The sequence below is a fragment of the Halichoerus grypus genome, chromosome 7 (assembly GCF_964656455.1).
Source record: "Halichoerus grypus chromosome 7, mHalGry1.hap1.1, whole genome shotgun sequence".
NCBI lineage: Eukaryota > Metazoa > Chordata > Mammalia > Carnivora > Phocidae > Halichoerus > Halichoerus grypus.
The window spans coordinates 71,517,895-71,541,066 of record NC_135718.1 but is presented as its reverse complement, the minus strand read 5'-3'; the positions used below and the strand labels follow the sequence as shown (position 1 = coordinate 71,541,066).

At 49.7% G+C, this 23,172-nt stretch overlaps 1 long non-coding RNA gene across 1 annotated transcript; it reads right to left on the bottom strand.

Annotated features, from left to right (window-relative positions):
• Positions 1-14,421: 14,421 nt before the first annotated feature.
• LOC144382473 (uncharacterized) lies at positions 14,422-22,564 on the bottom strand. Its single transcript, XR_013449463.1, has 3 exons — positions 22,500-22,564; positions 18,722-18,848; positions 14,422-14,433 (listed from the first exon to the last, which is right to left on the bottom strand). It is a non-coding gene; the product is annotated as an uncharacterized LOC144382473 (long non-coding RNA).
• Between the last annotated feature and the right edge of the window lie 608 nt (positions 22,565-23,172).

Here is a 23,172-nt window from a genome sequence, read left to right as displayed (position 1 = left end):
GAATCAGCCGTGGAACATTTACACCAAAGAAAAGGGCAAATGTTACAAGTCAGGGCTCCACCTTGCCCCCCACCCCAGTTGGTAAACATTCAGTGGCACATCACTGAGCTCACGAGGAGGGATCAGGACAGGACGCTCAGCCATCTCCTCCTATGCCCCTCTGCTACTGGGGCCACTGACTACCCAAAGCTCCATGGGAGGGACGCAAACGCCCTGTGGTCACCAGCAGGCCAGGGCGCCGAGGGCTCACCTTGGCCTCAGGCAGCTCTGTGCAGTGTGGCAGGTGAAGCTTACTCCCCTCGCGTCTGTGTCTCCTGACCACCTTCTATTCCCGGTCAGGCAGCTGAGGCCTGGGGTAAATGGCCATGGCAGGCTTTTCCTTTGCTGACTAGAACATAAAGAGCTCTTTGTTGGGAGATAGAGTTGCTGCTCAGGCAGCGTCTCCACCTGGGCTCTGAGGGCCAAGCAGGAAGCTGGACAGGAGGCAAGGCACCAGCTGTCCCAGTTGGCCCAGGACTGAGGGCCTCCGCTACTAAAACCCAAGGGTGGTCCCAGACAACCCTAGATCACCTAGGTCCCCTCAGGGCGTCTCCAATCATTTCTCTCTGGGAGGCTGGACACTGGATGAGATCGGGAGGGGCGGATCTTTGGAAAGGCCTCTTTGTCTTCTGGAAACAGCTAGAAAGAACAGAACAAAGCAGGAAAAAACCAGAAGTCCCAAGGAGAAATGCAGTGTTTCCATCCTTGCACATAAATGAGAGGTCTGGAGCTCAGTCTGTCACCCATTGAGGACCCCAATGGCCTAATCTCTAGGGCTTTAGGAAGGCGTGAGCCCCAGGCACGGGTAGAGGCCTGTAGGGAGGCTGGTGTGGCCTCCTGCCTCCTGGCTGTTAGACCTGCGCAGGCTCATCGATATTCTGGGGCTGTCAGTCCTCTCAAAGTTCCACCGTCCCCACAAACATGCTCTTCTGGGTGTTCCTTTCCAACGTGGCTCTCGGTGCCTGACCGGCATACCGATCGGGCCCTTAGGGGCAGCAAGCTGGCACATCACTGTCACTCCTAGACAAACAGGCCCGTCCTCACCCCCCAAGGAAGCCTTCATAAGGACATGCTGGCCCTTTTTAGAGGAGACATTGAGGTAGATGCTAAACTTCCAGCTTTGAAAGAATGAACAGTGACCAGAATAATAATGGGGCGAGTCTCCTGGACTCGTCCTGCTCAAACTTGTCTTAGAATCAAGCCATGTTTGATGATCTCCCCGTTTTCCCACCTCTGCGGTGGGCTGGAGAGTCAGGCGGGCCCCAGGGCTGCTAGTCTGGTAGTAGGTTCTGGGTGGTGCTCCTCCCTCCTGGGGGGCTCTGCCTTCATAGGAGGGGGTGCTCATGCACAGGCTGGAGCCTGAATTGTCAACCGGCAAGAGGCTGATTCATGGTCCCTGGAGATTCAGAGGTCTGACTGCTCATCTGCTTTGTCTTCCTCCACCTGCCTGCCAGTTCCCATCATTCTGAGGGTGCTCAGGGACCATCCTTCTGCCGTGTCCTCCTTAGACTCCACACCTGAGTCAGGGGCTCCTTCTCCAGGCTCACCTAGCACTCCATGCATCAGTCTTTCATGGCCCCTACTCATATCAGCACAGTCTATTTTTCTCTTCCTCTAGGACTTCTAGATGGAAGGGACCTGTCTTATCATCTTTGTATCGAAAGTAGTGCCTGGTACACAGTAAGCGCTCAATAAACGCCTACTGAGTGCTTTGAACGCTTGGAGGACTCACAATTGTCCTCTGAATCACAGCTCAAGGGATTACCTCTCCCACAAGGCTTTTTTGGGTTAACCAAGGGCACCTCTACCTTTCAGTAAGATCCCAACCCTCTCTTATTTTTGGAAATAGTGACTATGGCATCATTAATCTGATATTGAATATCGATTAAGCACTTACAACATGCCAGGCTCTGTGGTAAGCACTTCACATGCATTCCCTTCCTTTGATTCTCACAGAACCCACTGAATTAAATTCTGTTGACATCATCCCCACTTTCCAGATGATAAAACTGAGGCATCGAGAGATTAAGAACCTTACTTAGGTTGACTTTTCTCGAAAGTGATGAAGTCAGGATCAAACCCATCCAGCATGACTTTAGACTGGCTTACTCATCATGCCCTGCTCTCTCTCTTTTATATTGGTTACATATAGAATGAATGGCTAAATGCTCCAGAGGGGCACTGCTGTGATGATGGAATGTTCTGTGGCCACACTGTCCAATCGGCAGCCACTCTCCTCGGCTGGCTCCCGAGCTCCTGAAATGTGGCTAGGGTGCCTGAGAAAATAAATTTTTAAATTTTAACTAATGTAAATGTAAATAGCCACATGTGGCTAATAGCTACTGTATTGGAAAGCAGGGCTCCAGAAGATAAAGGACATGTTTTAATGATCTTTCCTGGGGAGCCTGGGTGGCTCAGTCAGTTAAGCGTCTGCCTTCGGCTCAGGTCATGATCCCAGAGTCCTGGGATCGAGCCCCATATCGGGCTTCGTGCTCAGTGGGGAGTCTGCTTCTCCCTCTCCCTCTGTTGCTCACCCTGCTTATGTGCTCGCTCTCTCTCTCTATCAAATAAATAAATAAAATCTTTTTAAAAAATGATCTTTTCTAAGTGTCTTACCACATAGTTCACGGCTATCAAAAGAAGGACTCAGGATGGCTAGTCTTAGTATCTTTCTGTGCTGCAAAATCACCCAGTTCTTCCTTGCACTGAATCAGTGAAATAAGCCAATCCTAGTCCTTAAAGTGTTTTTTCTGCTCTAGTGGTTTCCTACACGTGAGGACACGTACAATCCTACTTTCTTCATTCACAGAGGCCTGGAGAGATTAGCCAATCCAGGGCAGACTGGTCAACCAGAGCTGAAGCAAGGGTTAGGAAGGGAGCTACCCTAACAACACCTATTACCTAGGCCTAGTGTGGGGCATTATCTTAGTATATGTGCTGCCGAAGCGAGCACAGTGTGGGACATTATCTTATATGCTCCTAAAAGCAATTGTGTGGCCTAATTCCCATTTTACAACTGAGGAAAATTCTGAAAGTAACACTCAGGAAGTGACAGAGACGTGACTCGAACTGAGTTTGTGTGATTTCACAGACCCATCAACTGAGGGTGTAAAATGAAATTCATCTTAATCATGGGATGGTCACTGTTCAAGGGCAAAAGAAGTATTGAGAGATTGACCACCTGCTCAAAGCGTGCGTGTGTGTGCGCGCGCGTGTGTGTGTGTAATTATTGCTCCAATAGTGGTACAAAGCAAGTGGTTAGAATTAGTGCCTGAGCAAAATAGGCCTATTTTGTATTCCTCATAGCTAGAATAGAAAATTCCAGAGCGACAGTATCCAGTACAGTAACCATTAGCCACGTGTGGCTATTGAGACCTTGAAACGTGGCTCATTGAGATGTATTGCAAGTGTAAAACACACCAGATTTCAAAGATTTAGTATGAAAAAAAGAATATAAAATACCTCATTGATCATTTCTGTATTGATTATATTGAAGTAATTGTATTTTAGATATATTGGAGTTGTATTAGAACTTATGTTATTTGTTTCTTTTTGCCTTTTTTAATATGGCTACTAGGAAGATTTAAGGAAGCGAAGTTGGTTAACCATAAACGGGGTTTGAGCCTGTGCATCCGTCCCGGCCCCTCGAGGCCGCGCTCGGGGCTCTGGCTGCGGGAGCTCACTCTTCCCCCAGCACACCCAGAGTTCCTGACACGGTGTGATGCTTCTGCCTTAAAGTGCACTATCACTTCTTTCTTGAACAAGGTGCTTCGTCATCCTCTCTGGGAGGCAGCGAGGTGATGAGACCATGACACAGGAAAATGACCTGATCTCCCCAAGGTCGTTCTGGAAGGTCATGGCCGAACCCAGCGGAGTGCGCAGTCTACCGCAGAGTTGACTGCCCCGAACAGCCTGGAAATGCTTTTCCAGTGGATGATCTTAACTGCAGGAAAGCAGGTTCAATGCCTGGCTTGCAGGGGGTGGGGGTGGGGGGGGGTGGGAAGGGATTATAGTGTCTGAGAGTCCCTGACCCCACCCATGATCGTAGTATTCACCGCTTTCTGGGCTCAATCACTTCCATTCTCCTCACGGAGATGGAAAGGGCCGTAGTATTCCTCTTTGATGATTTAAAAGTGTTATGTGCCTTTTCCTCTTTCCTCTTTATATCCAGCGCTCTCCCTTCCCGTGCTGCTTTTCACGTTTCCATAGTAACCACCTCTATTGTATCCCTGACTGTGAAGAGAAATCTTGCAGATGTTAGTAGGGATCCAACACCTTCCAGTAGCTATTTTGATTCAGTCTCCTTATCTCCCCGCGCTAATTTTCTTGTCCTTTCTTCTCCCTACCGCTGCCCCCTTTCTCCCCTCTTCCCCCCAAGTGCCCACGAGCCCTTCAGCATTGCTGCCTCTGTCCCCGGCCTGTGCCCGGGTGAGCTGGGAGAAGGCCAACATTCCTAGGTCTCATTCTAAACCTGAATTCTTCAGGTGGCTCCGACACACGGAAGCTCAAGGGGGTAGAATCAAAGGCCCAAGGCCCGAGAGCAGCGGGGTAGGATCTTTAGTCGCCATTAGAGGTGGGCCCGTCCTGAAGGCCTGAGGAGCACATGGAGGGCCTGCCTTGGCCCTCTTGACCACTGACCGCACCCTGTCCTTTCTCCCGAGTGTGTACTCTCCTCCGCCCCAGCCTCACGGAAGGCTCATGACCATATCATTCTGTGCGTTTCCCTCAGAGAGGTCAGTCAGCTTTCCTTACTGGTGTGGAGGGCAGGGCAGACGTAGAAACATGCATGCATGCTCACACACACAAACACACACGCGTGCACACGCACACACACACACACACACACTTATCAGGGCTTGGAAGACCCGCAACACCTGAATCACCCACCACCCCTCTCAGGGCCAGGCTCAGCCGGCCCCCTGGAAAGGCAATCAGAACAGGACAAAAATTGAAATTGTTTGAGTAGTTCTTTGCCCGCAACGCCTCCTTGGAACTGGGCATTATTCTTTTGATTACACAAGCCTGACAACCTGATCATAATAAACATGTAACTGAAGAGAACCTATTCCTTTCCAGCAGCATTATTTATTCACCTACAGCAAAGGCTGAGCTATATTTAGCATATGATGTCAGTGGGTTGTTTGGATTCTTGGAAATTGGCAGGAAGCCACCTCTCACATGATATATGAAATCACTGATAAATGCTTCTTTTCACCAAAAGAAAAACAGCTTAATAAATGCGGTCCTTTTCTGCTTTCATCTTCTCTCCCCTCCCTCCCTCCCTCTCCTCCACCATCCTTCCTCCCAGCTGGTCCCTCCCCCCCCTCCTCCTCCCGCCCCTTCCACGTCTGGGATTTGTCTTTCTGTGGCACAGCTCAGCAGAGCCTGTGAAGTGGAAATGAGTTGCTCAATATCACAGATCAAAATGAGGCTGTTGGGATGCTCAGGATGGTTTTTTCCTCTCCTAGAGCCTGGAAGGCTGCCAAGGCACTAGCGAATCAGACACACACGCACAAAAAGGCAAATCTATACAGCAGTGGCTTTATGGGGCCCAGTATTTATGGCGCACGCAGCACTAGCTCCGGGTTGCTGTTTTGCAGGCGGAGATGGGAAATAGATAGTGATTCAGGATTGCCATTAAGTGTGAAAACAGGCCCCGTACAGATTGGGTGTAATAAACCAAGTACAGAGAGAAGCTGTAAGAAGCCCCGGATTTGCCACACTGGATCAGCCTTGAGGCCCATCAAGTTCAAGCTCCTGATTTGTGTGCTGGTTAATACCTGATGCTTGGAACAAATCTTGCTGCTTTCCCTCTGTCTTCCCCGTCCTGTGCTGGGTCCATTATAAAAGACTGCTGGAGGGCTTGGGCGGGGTCCTGTGTTGGGAATGACATTAATTCTTCCCTCCTGTGGAGATCAGTTTATATGGCCCGAAGCACAAGATTTAATTGCCCTTCTCTTAGCTCCTGCAAAGAGCAGCGTCATTACTGATCTCATGCATTCGCTTGGCCCCTTTCAGAATCAGCGGTAGCATTTAACTCAGTGACCCCCTGGGCAGGAGCCTGGTGGGCAGTCTTCCTGGCCGCGGGGGACAGGGAAGCAGTGGCTCCCAAGGTGGTTCATTTATGTTTTTTTGTCCTCAGTGCCATCCACTGGCCCCCTGTCCTGGCATCATAAGATATGGTGAAGACAAGTGATGTGTTTGTTTTCAGCCCCTTATTATTTGGGGTATGTTCATTAAGTTCCCTTCTAAGTCTGCCAAGCAGTCCTGCCCGGGTGACACCAATCACAGGAGGATGAGGGACTTGGAGAGGTTCAAACGTGCCACAGTGACACGGGCTGGGGCTGGCCTTTCCCCCACGGCCACCCCGGTGCTGACCCCCTGTAGCAGCCGTCCTCACCCTGGGCAGGACAGGAGAGCAAACGGGGAAGAGGAGCAAGTGAGAGTCACCCTGGGCAGGACAGGGAACAAACGGGGAAGAGGAGTGAGTGAGAGTCACCCTGGGCAGGACAGGAGAGCAAACGGGGAAGAGGAGCAAGTGAGAGCAACCGTCTTCAGATCAGCATTCATTTGGGGCTCTGTGACCGGGACTGCTGGTGAGTGCACGTCTTTGTTTCGGTTGGAGTTCTTTCTTCCTTCTCCAAATGAGGGGTGTTGGACCCAGCTGACCTGGGAGCTCCCTCCCAGGCTCTGGAATTCTCAGGTTCTATAACTGTATGGGTCTGTGATTTCATGAGTCACTCAGGGTGATTGAACTCTTTCCTGGAAGGTCATGGCCCTCCTCACCCCCTCCCCCCCCGGGTGAAGTGGATAAGCTCTCAAACACAGATGATTCAGGAACGCTCCCCACCTGGGCACTGGGCATGCCATGGGGCCTGAAAGGGCCCAGAAAGAGTCTCTGGATGCACATTTACTCTCGCTGAGACCACGGCTCACGTGGGCTCTCTGTAGGGCCACATCTCGTTGATAACAAGGATGATTTCTGTTTTAGGCAAGGAATGATTCTTTTGGCCCAAGCCACTTGAGAAGCTGCCTGCCTTTCCATCAGCCCTAGATCTCACATAGAACAGTCCTGTGGCATCTAGCAGAGTGCCACCTGACAGGGGCAAATAACCTCCTTGCCTGTCTCTCAAGGCTGGCCCAGGGCATCCTTGGGGCTGGTCTGCAGTCACTGTCCGTTTTATCGTATTGCCTTGGGTGAGGGATGGGGAGACCAGAGGTATGGCAGGGCCACACGGGGAAGCACCAGGGTCTGTCACGAGGCAGAGGTAGGGGAGGCTCTGTGGGCAAGAACCTTTACCATGGTTTCTATGGGAAGGATCAGGCGAGGCAGGACAATCAGGCTTAGGATTGGCTAGCTAAGTTTGAACCCGGGTCCCCTGTGAAATTCACGTTCACTGGGACTGTTAGAGTGTATAGTAGAAAGCTATCTGAGGACTCCGGATGTCTATGGGCATATTAGTCAGGGTTCTCCAAAGAAACAGAACCAACAGAACGTGTGTGTGTGTGTGTGTGCGTGAGAGAGAGAGAGAGAGAGAAAGAGATTTATTTTAAAGAATTAGCTCATGTCATTATGGTGACTATGGAGGCTGTCAGGTCCAAAATCTGCCAAGTAGGCCAGCAAGCTGGAGACCGGGAAGAGCCAGCACTGCAGTTCAAGTCCAGAGACAGTCTTCTGGCAGAATGTCCTCTTGCTCAGGGGAGGTCAATCTTCTGTTCAATTCTGGCCTTCAACTGATTAGATAAGGCCCACCCACATTCTGGAAGACAATGTGCTTTACGGAAAGTCCAATGACTTAAATGTTCCTTTCATCCTGCTACACCCTCACAGAAACATCCAGAATAATGTTTGACCATATATCTGGGCACCGTGGCTCAGCCAAGTTGACACACAGGCTTGACCTTCACGTTGGGAGAGTCATAATTTGCTTAGGGGTTGCTAATAGCCCCCTAGGTGGTTGTTAAAGCATGTACTTCACAGACATTATGAGTTTGGTTAATATGCAGTCATGGTCCCCATTAAGGGCTAGCTCTCACTTGGCGGGACCTCCACGGCTCCTCACCTCTCAATGCCTTCGCTCAGGTAACTTCCCAACTACCTCAGGAAAACACCTCCAGGCTTACAGAGCACAGTTGCTCCCTTTTTCTCCTTGCTTTTCACAACACCAACAAGGAGAGCATCTCAGAAACCAGAGACTGTGGCAGGGAGGTGCCTTGACCCACTCAGGTCAGACAGCCTGCAAGGGGAGAAAGTCAGACTCAATTTCATCTTCTGGTTTCAAATGGCAGGAGCTGGCCTGCCTTTATTTATTTATTTATTTATTTATTTATTTATTTATTTATTTTAATGTATTTATTTGACAGGAAGAGAGAGAGAACAAGCAGAGGGAGCAGCAGAGGGAGAGGGAGAAGCAGACTCCCCGCTGAGCAGGAGCCCGATGCGGGGCTCGATCCCAGGACCCTGGGATCATGTCCTGAGCCGAAGGCAGACGCTTAACGACTGAGCCACCCATGCGTCCATAGGAGCTGGCTTTTAATGAGCAATTACCATGTGCAGGGCATCTCCTGCAATGCTCGCCCGCATTAGTTTGCCTAACTTCCTGAATGACTCCATGGGGAGGCGCTCCGCCCCTTCTAAGTTCCACCTGTCTATGGGAAGGGAAACTGAGGCCCTCTTGCCACCTCACACGGCGGGGTGAGCGTGGGGGGCTGCGTCTCGGCCAGGCTGGAGTCCATGATCCTCAGCACCCTCTCCACCCGGTTCCCCACCCCGACACCCTGCTGCCGCACATCCACACCTGATGGTTCCTCTCTGGAGACCAGGAAGAATTGCCTTGTCCTGCAGTGTTACTGGAGGCCGTAAGAAAAATGTGACAGAAAATTTTGGAAAAACCCCGCAAAGTGGAACAAGGTCTCAAGGTGAGGCTGGGGCTCCAGAAAGCAAGCATCACTTCCCAAAACATCTTATCTAGGGTTCGCCCCAGGTGGCCCAGCTTATCAGGAGCGGCCCCAGGGCCTTGGTTTCCTCAGAAGCATTCATCTTGTCTCCCCACATAACATACTGGGCCCTGATAGTGTCGTCCCCCATGATGTGCCCAATGTGGGAAACACACTCATTCAATAACCCTTTACTGAGTGCCAGGCACTGTGCTGAGAGCCAAGAGCTGGGAGACAAAGAAGGTGGATCCTGCCCCCAGGGTGCAGCCTGCCAGAAGAGACAGACCTGTCAACCAGACAGCACCAGCCCACCGGCAATGCGGCCAGTCTGGCTTCCAGAAAGCACACTGGATCCACAGAGCGAGGCATCATCAGCTCTTCCCAAGGGCTGCAGGGGAGGGTCGCCTGGAGCGGACAGAGAGGGCTAGATACTGGTTCCCGACCTCAAAGAATTTATAACCCAGGTGAGGAGCACAATTAAGGACGGGAAACATTAGAAGGCATCCCAGGAAAGAGAATGACACATCAGGCGGTGTGGCCTCTACGTAAGGGTGGGGAGAGGCGGTGAAGGATGGGATGATTTATAAGCCAGCAGAAATCGCTGCTTCCTGCTGCTGACGTGGATACAACCATGTCCCCTGACCTTTCCACGAGCCTCCGTCCTTGTCCTTAAACGATGCTCCGCTCACAAGCTCACCAGCTCTCATGAGCCTGGAGGCCGCTTTCCCCTTCCCTCCTGGACCTCTCAGCTCCCGCTTGTCCAAGCTGAATTTCTCAGCCTCCTCTGGATCTCACCTCATCCTCAGTGCATTCAGGTCCCCCCTCCCCAGGATTTCAGACCCTTCTACTTCTGAGGTTTGCCTAAAGCCCCCCATCTCCTCTACTTCCTGCAGCCTGGGGGGGAGAAAGATATTCTAATCCATGCTTGGTGATGGGGACGGCCAATAGTAGGCTTCGTGTCACCCGCAGCTCGCTCTCTCCGTCTGCTAGAACTGGTCATTGATTATGGATTCCTTTGAATGCACTTGTTTGTACCTGGTGGAGAGTTCCTTGGTGTGCTCGCCAGCGTGTCTTAGCACTGTTGCTTCAGAGAAAGCAGTCGCCTTTGTGTGTGTCTCTTACAAATACATGAGCCGCACGCGCGGTCCATCTCCTCCCCTACAGCACGGAGCTAGGATGATTGAAACGCGACATTTTAAACCAAAAGCAAATTACAGCCAGGAATCAGTGTGAAATTACTCTCCTCGGCTCAGAGTGCCTTTTACAAGCCAGGCAGCAGCGCCCAGGATGAGAGTTGGCCTGTCAGACGAGCCCATTCAAGCTTGCTATTCCTCTGTCATGTGCCCGACAGGCTTATGATAAAGAGCGAGGATAAAAAAAAAAAAATCTGCCAAAAATAGTGCCACTGAGAACCCTACACTGGGGCAGACCCGGGAGCCAAGGCCGTCGCGGCCCTGCCCTCTCCGATAGGCCGGCCACGGCATGGACTTGTTCTGACAGAGATGACTCGTGACCTCAGATTTCAGCCCCAGAGACGCTGGAGAGGAAGCGCTGCGAGACCCTGCATTTGTGAAACCCTGAAGAAAAGGAAGGGAGAACAAAGTTTACATTGAAAACCTTGACTTTCCAAACAGCATGTTGAGACAGCCCCACAGCAGACAGGTTTACTGCAGGCCTGGAACTCGCCCTGGGCTGCTGCAGGCGGAGATTCATCTAGAAAGAATATAACGAGCCTCCTTCTCCCTGGTGCCCTGGTTACTCCCCTTTGTACCCTTTCTGGGCCTTTAGTTCCCCCCAGGGTGGTGCCCTAGGGGCCCAGACGAGGGAGGGCCCCCTCGGCAGCCCGGAGCGAGAGGGGCCCAGGAGAAAATGAAGGCAACTCCGTCATCCGGTAAGCTATGGCAGAGGCCACCACAGCCTGGTAGCAAGCGCTCTGCATGACAGGAGACAGGCAGATCCTCCCTGCTCTGCTGCCAGTTCTCGGGGGGAGGTGAGCAGCTGACTGCCAGGGCTCCAGGCCTGCTCCCCAGGCTGAGGCGGAGGCCTCCAGACACCCCACCTGCCAGGTGACATGTGGGGGTTGTCGCCCTCGAAGGTAAGATGTCATGCCTGTCTTCATTCCTTTGATCTCCCCTAACCTCCCTGGGGTAGGCATCATTCGCTCCGGTGTATAGAGGAGACCACAGAGTCTCAGAAAGCTAAGCTAATGCACCCCAGTTCCCATGGCTAGGAAGTGGTAGATCCAGGAGTCAGATCCAAGGGTTTGGGATCTAAGTCCAGCGGCTTCCATCGAAGGAATTCTCCCAGCCTGCTTCAGAGGTGGTGGCACTCGGGCACATGGGGAATGTCGTGAGGTCCCTTACCTTCGGTGTGGAGCTTCTCCAGGTGGAGATTTCTGTCCCCATCCTTCTCATCTTTCTGTCCCACCACCCGTTTGTCATGAGGAACAATCGCATCATGAACCAGATGTTAAAGGAGCCGCAGATTATCTGACAACCGTAAAGCCCGACATGGGTTTTGTTTATCAAGGCGCCAAACGAAACCGCTGGAGGGGCTGCGAGGACTCCAACGTGGCGACCATCTCACGGTCAAGTCCTTCAGAGCCATCTACTGCTCCGTAGGCCCCACCCCCAGTACTAATCGGTGGTACCGCTGCCGTGGTCATCGCGACCCCCAGCCTTGACAAGTGTTCGGTGCTTCCGGTCACTGGCAAATCAGACAGTTCACCCGGGCCAGCTGTCCCTGCTCCTGCCGGCTGTCACTCACAGCCTCCTGCAGGCAGAGCCTTCCCCGGGGACATTTCCCCGGGGACCCTCTTCTTTGGCATCCTTAAAAGCTGTCACACTGTCCCAGTTGTTTTTCAAAGAGGAGGTCCCCGGTGTTTCATTGAGGCAGACTTGAACTTGACCCCACCACGTTGATGTATTTATTTCTACCTCCCCTTGGGAAAGGGGTGCCAAGCCCTGGGTGCCCGCGGCTGGATGCTGGCAGCCTCCCAGCCTTGGCAGCTCATCCATCACCTGTTGTCTCCTACCCGGAACATGAGTTTGGACACGCAGGGATTGCAGTGGTTCCTGCAAAGGCAACCTCCTCTAGCGGAACCTGGGGCTTCTGGGCAGACCGGCTTCACGCCCCACAGGGCAGTCTGTCAGCGGAGCCGTTAGGGCCAGGCACATAGGTAATGCAGTACGTAGGGTCGCTGAGGGAGGCCATCACTCAGCACGTGATTCTGAACTTGGCATCTGCCAAGAGCTTTTCAGCCATTTCTGCTAGCCATTACTCCTAAGCATCCTCAGGAGGTGGGCGGGAGCTGTTGTCCTCTTTTTGAGAATAAGGAAATGGGGAGAGAAATATCTCCAGGGACACATCCACAGAGTGAGAAGGGGTCAGAGCCCTTGGTAGTGAAGCGTGACCTTAGTCACCATCCTCTTTCAGCCCTGGTCCCGCGTGCATCCAGCAAGCTCACTGGGGAGGGCGATTCTGGAGCGTGGCTTTCATCCAGGAATCGTCTAAAACATTAACTTGCTAGGGGCCGAGTCGAGGTCTGGGTTGCTGTCACGTGGCTCGGAAGGGGAAGGCTCAGAGGGGTAAGTGATCTGCAGTAAATCACAGAGTGACAAGCACCTGCTCAGTGCAGAAAAGAAGGCTTACTCCCCAGCCACGCCCCAGGCCAGCTCTGAAGCAAGATATATTTTTAAACACAAGCCTCGTAGAGAAAATGTTCCCTAGCTTGTCCCCATAGCCTACTAATGGGGCAGCTCTTGGCAACCAGTACCATCAGCCCGTGCTAAGGGCTGTGCTCTCAATTTTTAGTTCTATTCTTGTCCCCTGGCATACGATAGGGGTTGCTGTCCCAGGAGACTGCAGGCTACTGATGAAAAAGAAGGTTTCAGTAGGTTCTCGCCTGCTCTCAATTTCAAGACTCTCTGATTTCGTTCAGACGTGGGACCTGTGGGCCTGTGCTCATTTACTGAGTTGGAAACTTTTATTTTTTTTTTCTTCTTCACACTGACGCCATGGAAACTGCCCGATGCTTCCCAGAAGGCTGGGGTCCCCCTGCTTTGCCCTGGGCTGAGAAGGGCTGAAGTCTGAGAAGGTCAGCTGCCTCTCCGATGTCTGGGAATCTGGTTTCCCAGCGGCTTGGCTAGCAGGTGCCTCACACCCACCCCTCCTTCGCAAGTGAAAAGAACCATTCGGGGTCAATTTTGCTGCTTCTTCTTGCTCTGATCAGGGTCCTTTTCTCAGCTAGAGCAAAGAAAGACACCTTACAAGTCCTAATTAGAATGAGTCTTGTTCTAATTTATTCAGGGTATCCTCCTACATCGTGCTGCTGGTGCGTCCCTGTGTGTTAGTGGTGTTGCTGTGGTCCGTGTCATTGTTTTAAAGAAGCTTCTGACCCGGGCTGGAGGAGACGCCCTTTGTCTGCCTCTGGGCCCTGTGGTCCTGGCCCTCGCCAAGGGAACCGTTCTTGCACTGCTGTGTTTATTTGAGTTATGTAATATAAACAGCTCCAAGGAGATGGGCTCCTCCACTTTTGTGTTTAGACTCAGCCTTCACTTGCCCTCTGCAGAGCTCGTCACTTGGGTGGTTTCCTCTCGCCTGCTGCTGGAGAACAAAACAGCCTGCCCTTGACCCTTCTCCAAGACCAGCCCTTTCCTCCCATGACCCAGCAAGGAGAACGAGACGCTGCTCGTGCGTGTCCTCAAAGGCTCGGCACGGGCCAAGGGCACAGGGGGGCATCCAAGCCCAGCAGAGACGAATCAGACTTTCTCTGTGGCTTCTTCTCTGATAAGGGGTTCCTCCACGCCAGGAGTACACCTAGAACATTTCAAACATAATTCCACTTCGCCCATAGGCTAATCCATAGATTCACACCCGACTTTTCAGGAACACGACTGATGTATAAAAACACATGTGTGTGCAGCTAAGAAGAAAGGTCAAAAGGTATGATAGAAGTCAGCTCCATGTTATTTCACCAGTCACATCCCCTGAAATCAAATATTTTCAAAGCGTTCCATTGCTAATTAGACCAAGTTCATGGTTTATCCCCACGATGCGCCACACAACAGGAAAACGCCGTGCATCTTCTCCCTGAGTTTGGCTTAGCATGAGGGTGTTCAAGGCACAGTTGGATTAGAATGCATTTTTAGTAACAGGTTCTTGAAACAACTCTCCAAGGGCTGAGTCACTTATTTCTTTATTTATACAGTTGTCTTAATGCAGATCACAAATATTTTCGGAAAAGTTATTGACTCTCAAATTTCTCATGGCAAGACTCCATCTCTCTCTCTAATCACCCCTGACACTCATTGCTTGCCACCTACTGGGGTCACCAATCTCGAGGTGAGAAGGATGTTTGTTCTTGTCATCTCTTCAGTCCTGTGGGCTTGGGAAGGCAGGACCAGAAAAACGGAAGGCGCAGAGGTTTGGAGAATCGAGTCCCTAGGGTATCAGGGTCTGGAGGAGGGAGATAGTGGGTGTGACCTTGAATACAGCAAGAAGGGACTGTGCCAGCCACACTTCTCTTCCCACTGGATTCCCAGAAAACTAGGAGAGAAAGGAAGAGAGGGAGGAAAGAAGGAAGGAAGAAAGGGAAAAGAAGGAAGGGTAGGAGGGAGGGAGGGAGGGAGAAAGAAAAGGAATTTATAGCAATGAGAGGGAGCAAAAATGCAATTGGAGCTTTTGGTGTTAAGAAATATTTTAAGGTCTACCAGCTGAAGCCCAGCCGGCGTCTCTGACAAAGCCATACAGCATTCCCGTGTGCCTTCAAGGCTTCCAGAACCTCCCTGCATTTGTCCAGCAGCAGCAGCTTCTAGCCCTTGCATCCCCTCTAATTTGCGAAGTCCCAGCCCTTACCCTCCCATCTCCCTCTACGTTTCTCTCCTTCAAGGTCAAATCCCAGCGCACCTCAACATTTCAGTGCTTTCCGGGGTGGTGAGAGCCCCAGCCTGCGGAGCCCTCCCGGGGGGCACTGGGGAGGGGGTTGTGAGCGGCGGAGGGGCTGGAGGAAATCTGCTGGGGCCTTGACTTTCTCACACATGTTTCAGATGTGCGGGGTGTGATTGTAAACAGCGTCTTCATCACTGCCAGGCTGGCCTCCCCACCCGAGTCCTGTTCCCAACACCCTAGGGGTTCCAGTAATAGGGCGTAAAGCAAACAAAGAAAAACAGTAATCTGGTGTTCCAATTGCATTTTTTGTTTTTAGAAAATGTTAATGATAGGTTATTTGATTACCCTAGGTTTGGCTCTGCTTGCTCTTTATTAAGCACATCTGGTATTTAGTGACAATATAAGTAGCAGGAGTTTTTCTGGCACTTGAGAATAAGCTCATCCAATGTTGCCATGCAGTTTGGAAACTCGTCAGAGAGGCCAGCCAAACTTGTGGAGATACAAGACTTTTTCTGTAGGCTGGGCAGGTGGCCAGGACAGCTAAAAAATGTGAATTGGCTAAGAATTGCTGCCACGCAAACACTTCTGGAAATTTCTGTGCTTGGGCCTGCCAAATCCATTATGCACAACATGAATTACAAGAGTTTCTATCTCTCCCAGCAGTTGCGTTTTGAGTGAAATTCTCCTGCGCGCTTTATGAAACATACACACACACAACCAAAATGAGAAAAACACCACAAAAATCCACTACTGTGTTTTTTTCTTTTCTTTTCTTTTCTTTTTTGTCTCTTTCCATTTGGGTTGCCAAGTGCACTTTTCCTGAATTAGGAGAAATAGCCTCAAACTTTGGTTTCAATTACATTCAATTCTAACACGTGGGAGGGAACTGTGCTTCCTGGAAATTCTAGAAAGGAAGGATGTCTCACATCATGGAGACAGCCTAATATCTAAGTAGGAAAAACAATAAAGTGCAACCAAAGAACTTGGAAAAGGAGAAAAACATATACACCCTCCACACCGCATGGCCAGGCATTGGGGTTAGTCAGAATGGGAAGCCGACCTGTGGGCAGAAGTTGCTTCTCCTGCGCCCAAGACTGCACCCCGCACGAAGGTCCGTCCTACAGACCTGACAAGCACACAAACGATTTTTGAAGTAGAGGATGGGCCTGGGAGGGCACCCCACAGCCGGTCAAAGGGAAAGCAAGCAGAAGAGAAGCAGGATCTTCTAGGCAGATCCTGGTTCCGCCCAGGCTTCCCTCCCTTTCCAGGGCTTAGAAATGTTTGCATCATTTTCTGATTCCAAATTGAGACTTGCCTGTTTCTTGTGATTCAGATGTGCTAGATTACTCAGACTCTGCCCAGCATCCCAAGAGGGCCTGGAGCTCTACTTCTATTCTGGAATGACATTCTTCATAGGACACATATAATGGCTCATGTGAGATAATCACACCAGCACGTTGTGAGACAACGTCGTACAGCTAAATCCTTCCAGTTCCTACCAGGGGTGATGCTTTCTTGATACACAGCCTTTCTCATGAGAACTTAGATAATCATGTCAATACTGGTGAGTCGATGCTCTAAGGTCTTCTAAGAGCCAATGGTCCCAGCTCTGTCATTAGTCAAGCTGCTATGCTGGTCTGTGCCTCAGTTTCCCTCTTTGTGTTTGCTTGTCACCATTCTCCCAGGATATGGGAAAGGTCATGAGATGAGCATCAGGTTCTGGTGGGGACACTAGTAGCTCTGTGACCTCTTTCTGGGGGCACATGTCAGCATAGTGTCCTCACTTGTGAAACAGGGACAGTGACATCTTCCTTATAGCATGGTTGTGAAGAACCAAGTGTACTAATAATTATGCAACTGCTTTGCAAACCATAAAGCTGGATACAGTTGTGGGTTATTATCAGTACCTTTCAAGTCCTAATTATAGAACTTTGCTCACTTAAATTCCTGTGAATGGGACGTAGAGGGTGTGAGTCAAAGCGGTCCATGCACATGCATAATGTAATCTGGGAATTTATTGGGACTGGTAATGAGAAGAGACCGTTGCTTTCTGCAGCTGATAAAGGATGACCTCTTTCAGTATAACTCTTAATTAAAGTATGTCACCTGTTTCCGCTCTCCCTCTCTCCTCCTCCCCCCTCCCTTCCCCTTTCTTTTCCTTCTTTCACAGATCTATTGGCAGCAATCACTGTGAATGTGCCATTTGACTATGTCGACCTAAGATTGGAGGGGAGGTTGCCGGAGCTAATTAAATTTCCTTTCCCATAGTGACTGTATCCCAGAACTATAGTTCACACTAAGCAGTTAAACAGGTTTGGGCATTTGGAAAAAAAAAAATGCTGGGGCCCCAAGAAAGCACTCTTGGCCTCATTTCCATTTGGCTCACATTGTCCTGTTCTTGGCTTAAGTTTGAATCCCAGGACACATTTTCTCAGTTTCCTTTTCTCATGTTCCTGGATCTTTGTTGTAGAATTGTAGGAAACACAGAGTCAGGGGAGTCAGCCAAAAAGGATTTCTCCTCTTCCCGGGAAGGTCTCAGGTCCTGTCTCAGACCCCAGTGTGGGGGGCCTCCTCACTGTGTTATTGTTTTCCTCACGATGGCCCAACCTGGGGGGCTTTGCATTCACATTGGTCAAAGGGCCTTTTCCTTTCTTGGTTTTGAGGAGCCACCCTCTGACTCCCCATAAGCACAACACCCATCAGTGAGCCAGCCTGGTCCCGCTCTGACCTCGGGGCTCCGGGGCTTCTGAGGACAGATCTAGAGCTTGTGAACTAGGGTGAGTCCAGCCCAGCGGAAGTGTGAACAAAAAGGAGCACAGAAGGCCACTGTTGGGCCCTGCAGAGGGAGAGAATGGGGCCTGGGGGCGGAGTGACAAGGGCGCAGGAGGGCATGACTGCAAAGAAGGCCTGGCTGCCACCGCTGCCTTCCCGGGCAAGGACAGGGACAACAGGCCAACAGCTCACACACAGCACAAGGGCTGGCTTTGCCTGCCCGGCACTCCGGAGTCTGTGTACTCTCCCTGCTGAAACCAGTTGGCACCGCTGTGAGTGGGCTCACGGGATGAACGTGGAATTTTCTGGAATAATAGATTGTGAAGCATTCCCGGGACATTGTAATATCCAACCAGCCGCTCCTGCCATTTACCTTTTAGGTTTTACCGCTGTGAATAATAACCATAAATATTTATGGAGCACCCTCCCTCTCCCGGCTCGTCACCGTGAATTATTTTATTCTCACGGCAGCTCAGCACAGTTTTGCTGTGACGTAGGCACTAAAGTTATCCCTATTGTTCAATGGGGAGAACCAAAGCTTGGGTGGGTCGTGTGACCTGACCAAGTTCACACAGCTCGGAGGAAATGCTGGGCCTCTCTTTGGTGCCCTATTACTCACCACACGGCCACTGCCCTAGGCTTTGGGCTGCTGACCTCTCACCCCCACCCTGTGTCATTAGTATTATTTTTGCATTTTGGTCCAAATGGGCTTTCCATGGGAGGCGGTTGTGCCCCAAAACACATACCTTCTGTGCCTCCCACCCATGAGCTCCGTGGGTGCTTTCTGGTTCCACTGGCTTCGGCTTCCAGGTGGTTGTGCCTCCCCGGGCAGGCTTCCTGTCACAGCCCCCACTGCATCCTGCTCGCTAGCCTTCAGGATAGCCAGAAAATCCCATGCTTTTCCTAATAAAGTTAATATTCGAAAGGATCACTAAGCTTCCAGATCAAATCCACTGACGAGTGCTTAATAGACAAGCCATTTTATCTGACACTTTTTTAAGTGAAGATGATTTTCCACTTTTGTCTAGTCAGTGTTTGCCGAGTACCTGCCATGTGCTTACTGTCGTCCTGCTAGTCCACGTACCGTTTCAGGCACCGTCTCGAAGAGTCTGCGTGCTTACAATGGACGTACTCTTGAAATCCTAGCGTTCCAGAGAGAGGTTTTCCTGGGATTTTTGCAGAGCCCACTCTTCCTCTCCAAGGTGATCCCTCTAGATGTGAGACAAATTAAAAATGCCTTCGTGGAACAGTTATCTGATGCTTCTCAATGGGATTGCTAACGCTACCGACAGGCCCTTCCTACCAGCCGCTGGTGGAGTGAGCAACCGTGTGTGCGAGACAAGGAGAGAATGAGGGAGCAGATACAGCTGTCACTATTGTTTCTAAATGACGAGACTGGTTTTATCACCATGGGTGTAATTATCAGTGCTACAGATCACCGTGACTTCTTGTTTATATAATAGCCCAAGAAGCTAAAAAAAAATTTTTTTTTTTTTTTGGCAAATCTTAGATTTCACAGACACCCGCTAAACTGGGTTGAGTCCTAGCTTCTTCTTAGATCCTAAGTGTCTCAGTTTTTTACTGCCGTGTAACAAATTACCACAAACTCAGCAGCTTCAAACGACACACATTTTTTATCTCACAGCTTCCACGAGTTAACTAGGTCCTCTGCACAGAGAGTCACAAGACTACAGTCAGTGTGTCAACTGAGCCGGGGTCTCCTCTGGGCTCAGGGTCCTTCCTCCCCCAGGCTCACTCAAAGGGCAGAATTCATCTCCTCGGAGCCATACATCTCCTGGCTGTTTGCTTCTTCGGGGCCAGGAAGGGAGAGAGAGAGAATCTGCTGCTTTGTCTCTGACCTCCAGATTTTCTTGTAAAGGGCTCATCTGATTAGGTCAGACCCACCCAGGATAATCTCTCTTTCGATTAACTTAAAGAAAACTGATGAGAGATCTTAATTACATCTGCAAAATCCCTTCACCTTTGCCATGAAGGTAATGAAACACAGGAATGATACCCTATTACCTTTGCTGTGTTCTATGGGTTAGAAGCAAATTAAGGCCCTTCTCACACCCAAGGGGAGGAGGTTATACAAGGGCAGGGGATGTTGGGGGTCACTTTATAATCTGTGGATAGGAAGGTTATCTGCATACTTTTCGATCTATTTATATTTAGCAGAGCAACAGGCACACGATGGAAAAATAATGAATGGGTACTGAGAATTTGGTGATTGGAAATGAATTAATGTTTTTGAAGACACACGGTTTCCTCCAGAGCACACCCTGAAAAAGGTCATTTTTTTCCGCCAGTAGGTCTGAATGTGTTGGGGTGGAGGGAAGCGTGGGCAGGTGACAATTCAGAAAGTACATGAGCTGGGAAATCTAGGGTCCGTTCCAGTTGTTCCTCTGAAAGCTGTGTGAGCTTCCCCTATCTGGGAAGCGGGGGAAATCGTACCTGCGCTCCCTTGCAGGGCTGCTGAACAGGCAAAAAGCGAGCAGCAAGCTGCGGGGACAAAGGTCTGATTGTCCTGACCGGGACTGCTGAGGAGCAGGCGGTTAATAATATGCTGCTAGCTCAAAAGGTGGGCGGGTGATCACATCGCCAGGAGCTGGGCTTGTTTTTTTTTTTTTTCCAATGATAACCAGTGGGGCCTTCTTGAGAGGCAGCCAATTCTCTCCCATAAACTGGGGAATGCATTTTCTGAGCCCACACTAGGGAGAAAGAGCCCCCTCCAAACTTCCTCCGGAGTTCTACCCCCAAGTTGAGTTCTAGGTCCAGAACCTCCCGTGCAGCATCTACAGCCGGCCTCCACAGTTCCGCCCCCGCCGCCCCGTCTCCACAAGGCACACAAAGGAAGTGAGATAGTGGGGAGTCTGGGGCCATTCTTGGTCACGTGAGGATTGCTGCTCAGTTGGCCAGAGCGGAGCAGCTGCGCGGAACGAGCACGGATACAGTCCAGGCCGGGGAGCCCGCTCTGCACGGCGCGCGCCGCCCAGCAAGCTTCCCTCCTGCAAGGGAACAGTCGGCTGATAACGTGTTAAGATCAGATTAATGTCGGAAATAAACATGTAATAATAATAGTGTAATAATAGTGGTTGTCACTGTGATGGTTCTGTCTGTTGAAAATATGAGATCCAGAGTGTGGATTTCCTAGGCTCATTTTGCCCTTATTTAAAAGAAACTGACAGATGTACTTTATAACGTGGAAGATAATTTAAAAAGGAAAGAATGGAAGAACACCTACTCATTTTCCTTGTTTAGCCGTCGCCTTGTTCTTTTGGCTTAGAAAGGACAAGGAAGTTTTGGTTTTCTGAAAGAACCGATATTTAGATTCTACCCTCCACATCTCCCACCCTGTCCTCAGTTTCCCCACACTGCTATGCCCAGGTTCTAAATTCTCCAGGAAGCTACGTGACTTCACCCTCAACCCAGGGCTGTGGTCGTTTGCATGGAAAGAAAACAAGCGTTTTTAGTGATCTGGAAGCCAGCTCGGTTTATGATTTGCACACCTTAGAGCTTTCAGTTAGTGGAAACACCCCAACGGCGCTATCTCAATGCGTTGTTCCTGACTCATCAGAAGGAACAGTCCCGTGATGAAGGATGCCAGATTGTGACTTCTCTTGTATTCCTGCACCAACTTAAGCTTGCATTCTAGAACATGAAGCAATTTGAATACACCACCTTGATTTTGAGTCACACACCTAAGATATTTTCGTATCAGAGATACTTAAAGCACAACTTAGACGGGACGCAAAAACGGAGCCAGATGAGGGCCAAGTAAGAAACAGGAAACAAAATGTTTTATAATAACTGCCTGGTCTGGACTATGGACTTGGTTGGAATTTTCAAACAAGGGGATCTTGTTGTTTTTGAAAGCCATGTTGACAAACTGATACTGTATTTTTAGCATGCCGCGAATGGAAAGCATGCAAGATATGTGAACAATATATTTCCAAATATGACACGTATTTATAAAACACAGTAAACGCATGACAGATTGAGTAGGATATGTGGAAAAATAACAGCTGTGCTACACCCTATTTCTTAGCAAATTCATACACAACAAATGACATTCGTGTCCCATGTTTTGCAAAATCTATTTTTTAAGCATTTTAGAAAAGGATATAGGGAATGAAAACAAAAGTTTGCAAAAGAAAAAAAAACAAGACGGATGTAAATTTAAGTGACATGTCATGTAATTAGCATGTAGAACACTAGTTCTGGAGAGGTTACCCCATTTTCCCCAGCATGCTGCCTTTTGATGGAAATGATAGTAAATGAAGCATTAGACGTGATTTGCATTTTAGGGTGGGCTAAAATGTCACATATAAGGGAAAACGTATAGAAAATTTCAGGATATAAAACAACCAATATGTGTGCCAGTGATGTGAATATTCACTTAGATGGACTCGAATTGGTGCTGATCATGGTTTGTGGCATCAAAGACAAGACTGGGTTCTGAACTGAGAAAAATCTGACCAGAGACTCTTGGATTTGAAGAGATCCATGCTATGTTCTAAAGCAGGGACTTACCCTGAGAAGCGGTGTTTTTAAGGAGAGAGTGTTAGCACCTATGAGTAGAGTGGTAGCAAAGCAACCTCTAAGGACAGTGATAAGAATTCCTTATATTTATAATATAAGGAATTATAAGGGGCACCTGGGTGGCTCAGTCGGATAAGCGTCTGACTCTTGATTTCATGATCTGGGGTCATGATCCCAGAGTCCCAGAATCGAGTTCCGCGTTGGGCTCCTGCTCACCAGGGAATCTGCTTCTCCCTCTGCCCTTCACCCCACTTGTGCTCTCTCTCTCTGTATCTCTCTCTCAAATAAATTAAATCTTAAAAAAAAAAAAAAGTTGCTACCTGGGAGAGAGGGAGTTACAAGCATTTTTTTCTTCCTCTTCTTTTGACTTGTGCTTTTTTCCAAATTTTCTGCAATGAGAAAATATTATTTTAGAACTATAAAATGACATTAAATATTATCACTGTAAACAAGGAACAAAATCCCCGTCCTCGTTCCTTCTAGGCAATTCCTTTGTCTCCACTCCCTACTTGAAGCTGGACTGGACCTTGCTGGGCCATTCATTGCTGGCCTCTGCCCCCAGGCAGGAGGAATCGGGTTCAGAGAATGCAGGGTTCTATTCGCAGGGAGAGCTGGTGTTAGTCAATGTAGAACAGACCAGACTGTGAGTCTAGAAGACTGAATTTGCATCCAATTTTCTACAATGCTGGGAAGTTCCCTCATATCTGTGTGCCCTAGTTTCCTGTTCTGTATCCTTTTGGTCAGCTATGGAGTGTTTCAAGATTCCGAAGCAAACAGTGCCTTATCAAAGAAAGGTGATGCTAAGATTACATTCTTATGGGAGACGTTGCTAAAATGTTGAAATACTGCAGTTGAGTTTTCTGCTTGGCCTTGGCCTCGTTAAAAGGAGACTTTAGGTAGCAGGAGTATGGGGAGGGAAGGGTGGGTGGGCATGGGAGATGGTGGAGAGGGAGATGTGTTAGTTGAGTTGAAGGGGAAGTCATTGACAGGCAT